Here is a 6,052-nt window from a genome sequence, read left to right on the forward strand (position 1 = left end):
TTTTGAATTTACATATATTCATATATAAACATTCTTACAGATTTATATCTGTAATATCCTATATTAATATAACTAATAATGTAATATAATAATACATCATTCATTTCCAAGTTGGCCCCCTATACACAATCATGCGTGCTCTGTCTCATAAAACTATGACTTGGCCTTGCTCATGCACTGATTCATCCCTTATAGTGCCAGCAAGCCAAAGCGTGGGCGTCCAAAAAATGAATGAATTTGTGCAAGCGGGGGAAAGACTAAAATTTCCGGATAGAACCAAGAAAAGCTCCGTGGCCCAAAACAACAACAACAAAAACCCTAACCATGGACCCACAAGGGCCTTGCAAGCGCTTGCAGCGTCCCAAAGCACAAACACAACAGCCTTCCCACCCGCCCAGCAGCCCGCAGGCTTTACGCTAGCGCGGGGGAAACCCGGAAATGCCAGGTCACGCCCGGCGCATGCGTGCGGCGGGCTCAGCTGACTTGTCATTCGGGGGAAGAAAACAGTCTCGGATTGGCCCCGCTCCGTAGCCACGCCCCCGCTCATGCGTCCTGCGCGGTGCCACGCCCTCGCGCATGCGTCCTGCGCGGCGCTGACTTCCGGTTGGGGCGGGGCGAAGAGCGACTCTTCTTCCTCCCGCCTGCCACGTCCTGGGCCCCGGGTTGTCGCTAGGCTTGGTGGGTCGGCGCGATTGGTTCGGGCCGAGCCAGGCGAGCCGAGCCTCGGAGCGACGGGCGGGCGAGGTGCAGCGGCCGTAGAGGGCAAACGAGCGAGGGCCGCCACCGTCGCCTCGTCTACTCCGGACGGCCCAACGTACCGACGACGACGGTGGTCGGGTAGCCTGGTGCTCGGCGCAGAGGCGGTAGGTCGGGTCGCTGGAGACTGGGGATTGGGGCGGGTGTTGGGTGGGCCCAGCTGCTCGCGGGTGGGTGCTGGGCGGAGGCCGGGCTTGCAGGGCCTGGTGTGTGTATGTGGGGGGCTTGGGAAAGAGCTTTGGGCCGGGGGGAGGGGCTCCCCAAAGGGGAGGGGTGGCTGCAAGGTGGGGGAGGGGAGGGAGGTTCCCCAGGCTCACTCCACTGGCAAGGGTGGGAAGGTGCCAGCAAGAATCGATTTGCTAATTGCTCAGGGCTCCTGCATATTGGAGAGGTGGAAGGTAAAAAAGGAGAAAGGGTTTGGGGGGAGCCCCACCCCACCCCCAGAGGGGCTTGGTTGGGGTGTCATGGAGTCTTCTTGCCTAGGGTGGGGTGGGGTGGGATCCTAGCAGTGACACCTCGGTCCTCTGCTAGGCCTTGCCCATGTCTGTTGGAGTGGTGGAAGGAGATAGGAGAAAAAGGTTTGGGGGAGCCTCACCCCCACCCCATCCCCAGAGGGGCTTGGATTGGGTCATGCATACGCTGGGGTGGGGTGGATTGGGATCCTGGCAGTGGCACCTCGGTCCTCTGCTGGGCCTTGCCCATGTGTTTTGGAGTGGTGGAAGGAGAAAGGGTTTGAGGGGAACCCCACCCCCCTGAGGGGCTTGGATGGGGTGTCATGGAGTCATGCCTAGACTGGGGTTGGGGTGGATTGGGATCCTGGCAGTGGCACCTTGGTCCTCTGCTGGGTCTTGCCCGGGTATATTGGAGTGCTGGAAGGAGATAAGAGAAGGGGGTTTGGGGAGCGTCACCCCCACCCCAACCCCAGAGGGGCTTGGATGGGGTCATGCATAGGCTGGGAGTGGGTGGATTGGAATCCGGGCACTGGCACCTCCTTCCTCCGCTGGGCCTTGCCCCTATTTTTTTTTTTCCAGCGCCCTCCACCCTCCAGCAGCCCGGGCAGATCTACGTTGTGATGGTCGCTAAACTTTGAGGGAGTTTTTGCTTTGGGAAACTTGCGTTTTAGATGAATTCATCTCCTTTGATCCATTCATCCCGAACCACTCTCAAGTTTGAACGGGGTTTATTTGCCCCTCTGTGAAAGCGATCCTTTTGGGGGCATCTTGCCCGACTTGCTTGCTACATGGGTTCCCACTCCTTTTGCAATCTTTGCAATATAATGGGAGCTCGATGGGCTCTTTTTATCTCGAAAGGAAATTTGTTGCCCATGAGAGATGCTCTAGGCAGCTGGTAGGTGGAGCATTAGCTGGGATCTGGACTCTGGGTTAGTGGGTCTGGGGTGAGTGGGGGTTGTTGGACCCTGAACTTAGATGCTGGTTTGAACGACTGACATTTTGTGCGGTCTTGGACAGGTCGCTTGACTCTCCAAGGCTGAGAGCAGTGTTCACTTTTGGAAGGTTTCCTAAGTTTAGTGGCGGTGTCATTTCGGGGTTTTAGATGGAGTGGGGCAAAGACCAGATTGGAGAAGACTAGAAAATGTTGCAAGGATTGCACCAGTAGTCTCATAACAGTCTACTTTGTGACTAAAGTTCAGTAGGAGTAAAAGTACCAGAATTCTACAGTTTGGCAAAGAAACTTATGGGGTCAGGATTCCTTCCTGCTCCCACTAACATAAATATTGTATATAATATATATGGTTTTTCTTACTTGATATGTGCTAAGGAGATTACTGCACATTTTGGGGCCAGCTTCTGGTGGGGAAAATCTGGCCCCTTGGAATTGCCAATGGATGAGGGAAAAAAATCCAGTTGTGTGAGTAAATTTATAGGCAAGCCTGGCAATATAAAAGTGAAAGAGATGGAAGTGTTGAGATTTATTGGAAGCCATCAGCTTGCTCCCCTGATCAAAAAGGACTTGCAGGAAGTTAGACAATGCTTGGAATTTCTCAGAGGATATGCGGAGAGCATTTGTACATATATAACTGAGGACTGTGAATTTGGTTCTTAGTAAGGACTCCCATCAAACAGCTTTCTTGGCCTGAACTTTTTTTTTTTTTTTTATCTTTTGTTCAGGTAACAAACAAGCCTTTTAATACCTACTTTATGCACTAGTTGAGCTACTGCTGAGAATAGATAGATAACACCTTGCTAAAGCTCAGTCCTTGCTCTTAAACCACATTATTGCTGGTTTGTACATCTTGTACGTAGAAGGAAGTGCACACACTGATTTACTGAAGTTCTTTATTATCTTTACTCTCTTGTTGAAATAATCATAACTCAGAACTTGGCACTTAATAGAAACTAAGTGAATGTTTCCTAGATCACCAGGCCAGATTTAGCTAAGAGGTGAAGATGGTTTTATAAAGATTCCAGTTGAATTCAGCTTTTTTTTTGGAGGGGGCTGCATTGAGGAGAGTTTCTCCCCCACAGTGTGGATCTGGGATCTGATGATTCAGTGCTCTGGCTTGGTGATTTGCTGCTACAGGCTGCTCAGGTCACTCTGCTAGTGCTGAAACTTGAACTCTGCAGGCGACGCCTGTACTCCAGTCCTTTTTGAGCTTTGAGCTCTTTCTGCCTATATTTAATCGAGGTCTGTTGAAAGATCTTTGTGAGAATTGGCAGATTAAAAACGGTTTTAACTTTGTATTAAGCAAGACAAGTATGACACCGAAATCATAGAATACTATTCTTTGTGTTCTAAAGACCTAAGAGTGTTACACTGAGTTTATAAATACCCAATTTAAGATCGGACTTTTACTAAAATATGATCTGTTCAGAGAGAGTGGTGAGAGGAGGACTGGAAACAGCTATTTAAGAAATAGTTGGCAAGGTCTAGGACATTGTTTCCCAAAGTGGCATCAAGGGGAGGGTTGTAGTCACTTCAGGTACAGTTGGGACATTTTCTGTTCATGTATTTAAGGAATTGATAAATTCATGAAGTGGTTTAGAACTTTATTGGAGGGATCGATGGAGCCAGTTTTACACACAATTATTGTAGATACATACATTTACACAGTGTAGTAATTGTAGAGTTGGGGGTCTGACTCAGCTTTTAGAGTTCAGATCTTACATATAGGGGACCCTTAGCTCTCCTAGATTCTATTACTATTACTACCAGGAAGATTAAGTAGTTGTAGGGAATATCAAATGCCATGTTAATGCTAAAATCTTTTAAGAGGAGAAAACAAAAAGCTGCTGGTATTACAAGGCAAGATGGAAATCAGACTATGGCTAGTAGAAGGTCAAAGTGCATTTTAAACAGCCTGAGAGGTCATTCACTTGGGGTGGAAGAGCAAGGAGTTGATACCAAGGAGTACTCAGTGGTTATAGATAATATATTCAAGAACATCTTGGTCTTGAGAAGATAGGCCATGAGAAGAAAGAATCTAGTGAATTTCCATTTTTTACAGTAGTATTTAAATTAATAGGGATCTCAGACGTTATTTTGAATTTTGTATTAAAGGATAATTATATTGAATAACTGAAAGTAAGATTAGAAGTCAAAAAAGAAAATAAGAAATTTTGAGAGTATTCATTATAATTGAAAAACAACCTGATTTAGCTCCAAAGGGGTGTTTTGTGGAATATGTAGGAATACTAGTGGATAGTGTTAGAAAACTCAGGACACACTCAATTTATCTTTTGTCCTCAAGTTCCCAAAATAGAGGGGAAAATTAGAGAAAATACTTATGAGTTTTTTTTTTTAAGAGATAAAAATTTGAGGCTCTGTTAGTTACAATATTTCCATTTTCTTTTTACCATTTATAATGAATTAGAGACTAATATATTTTGCAGACCAGCTTTTATTCTTTCTTTTATTGACCAAATGCTGAATCCTACATTAAGTCCTGTGCTTTGGAAATATAGTGAACACTCCCATTTGCTTTTCTGTCTTTTGGTGGAAAAACAATAAAGAGGAGAGTTTTAATGTCTGTTAGTGATAAATGCTTTGAAGAACAATGAAGCTGAGTAAAGAAAGTTGATTGAGGAGCCATATCCGTCAGGAAGAGCCTCTGAGAGAGCGATTAGTATTTGATTTGAGATCTGAATCTTGGGAGATGTATATTAAAAGTACAAAGCCTAGAGCTGAGTTAGACAGTATCCAGTGTGGATGTGAGCAGGTTAGCCAGAGAGCTAGGCAAGTAATGAGGTTAAGTACTTGGCCAGGGGCCAGACACCAGCTCATGACCTTGTAGTTCCAACTGTTAAAGGGGGAGATAGGGATCCTCTAGATGATTTCAAACAGAGAGGCATTAGTTTTTATTAGAACACAATTACTAAATTACACAATTAATAGATGAAAATAGGAAGAGAGCTAAACAGCAGGCTGATTGATTAGGATTCCTTTGCAATAATCAGGCTTGGACTACATATTGATGTAGAGCATATTGATAGAAATGAAGTTAAATCACTGAAGGGATTTAATTCTAGAGATATTTTTAAGATAGTGCTTCTAGATTGATTAGCAGTGATAGGAAAGGAGAGAAAGTAGTGGCTTGAAGGGTAATACAAATTGTGAGGAAAAAAGAAACCAAGATGATTATTTTGAATATTTCAGTTCCATTTTGTGGCTGTACTCTTTAAGTATGCAGTTTCAAGAAGGGCACAGGTGAATCTGTAAAGGAAGAAGGGGATATCCATGTAGCCAGCAAGGTCATCTGAGTCAACCTTCATGATTAATGGGATAACAGATGTGGCAGCCAGATCACCCTCAGATTCCTGAGATTTTTTTTTTTTGGGCCACACCCATTTGACGCTCAGGGGTTACTCCTGGCTATGCGCTCAGAAATCGCCCCTGGCTTGGGGGGACCATATGGGACGCGGGGAGATCAAACCTAGTGCTTGCAAGGCAGACACCTTACCTCTAGCGCCACCTTCCTGGCCCCAGATTCCTGAGATTTTTAAAGTCCTAGCAACTAATTAGAAGAAAGACATTCTCAGAACTAAAATGGAAAAAAAGGCGTAGGGGATAGGAGCTTGTTTTTAGACATGTAAGTTAAAAGTGACATCAGATAAGGAGGATAAAATAAATAAAATTGGGGGGTAACAATGTTACCTTCCAATCATTTAAGATTGAAATTGCCACTCTGAAGCAAGTCGCTCTTGTTTGTTTGCTTTTGGGTCACCCCCCATCAGTAGTTCTCAGGGTTTACTCCTGGTTCTCTAGAAGTTCAGGGATCACTCCTAGAGGCTCAGAGGATTAGATGGGGTGTTGAGAATTGAGCCTTGGTTGAGAACAC

This window comes from Suncus etruscus, chromosome 13 (assembly GCF_024139225.1).
Source record: "Suncus etruscus isolate mSunEtr1 chromosome 13, mSunEtr1.pri.cur, whole genome shotgun sequence".
NCBI classification, from domain to species: Eukaryota; Metazoa; Chordata; class Mammalia; order Eulipotyphla; family Soricidae; genus Suncus; species Suncus etruscus.